Source organism: Hippocampus comes, unplaced genomic scaffold, assembly GCF_001891065.2.
Source record: "Hippocampus comes isolate QL1 unplaced genomic scaffold, H_comes_QL1_v1.1 C16443545, whole genome shotgun sequence".
NCBI lineage: Eukaryota > Metazoa > Chordata > Actinopteri > Syngnathiformes > Syngnathidae > Hippocampus > Hippocampus comes.
In genome coordinates this window covers 1-431 of record NW_017831967.1, presented here as the reverse complement: position 1 = coordinate 431, position 431 = coordinate 1, and the positions used below count along the sequence as shown (strand labels likewise).

At 46.9% G+C, this 431-nt stretch overlaps 1 pseudogene; it reads left to right on the top strand.

The window, feature by feature from the left end:
- Window positions 1-23: 23 nt before the first annotated feature.
- LOC109508668 (creatine kinase B-type pseudogene) lies at window positions 24-405 on the top strand (annotated as a pseudogene).
- Window positions 406-431: the final 26 nt, after the last annotated feature.

Genomic DNA, 431 nt, shown 5'->3' with positions numbered 1-431 from the left:
ATCTCTCATTTGATCATCAGGTGGCGGAGACACAGCTGTTGTGGATGGAGTCTTTGACATCTCCAACATTGACAGACTGGGCTACTCCGAGGTGAAACTAGTCCAGATGGTGGTTGATGGAATCAGGGTGCTGGTAGAGATGGAAAAGAGGCTGGCAATGGACGAGGCCATTGACGACCTCATGCCCAGCAACATTGAGCTGAAGGGACTGACGGCTAAGGACGAGTTTCCAGATCTCAGTAAGCACAACAACCACATGGCCAAAATACTAACTTTGGACATGTATAAGAAGCTGAAAGATCGTACGACCCCCAATGGTTTCACCATCGATGATGTCATCCAGACAGGCGTGGATAATCCAGGTACAGTAACTAACACAACCTGAGAACTGGCAACCATTCAACTTTGATTTGGGGGTTGATTTTTTTTTT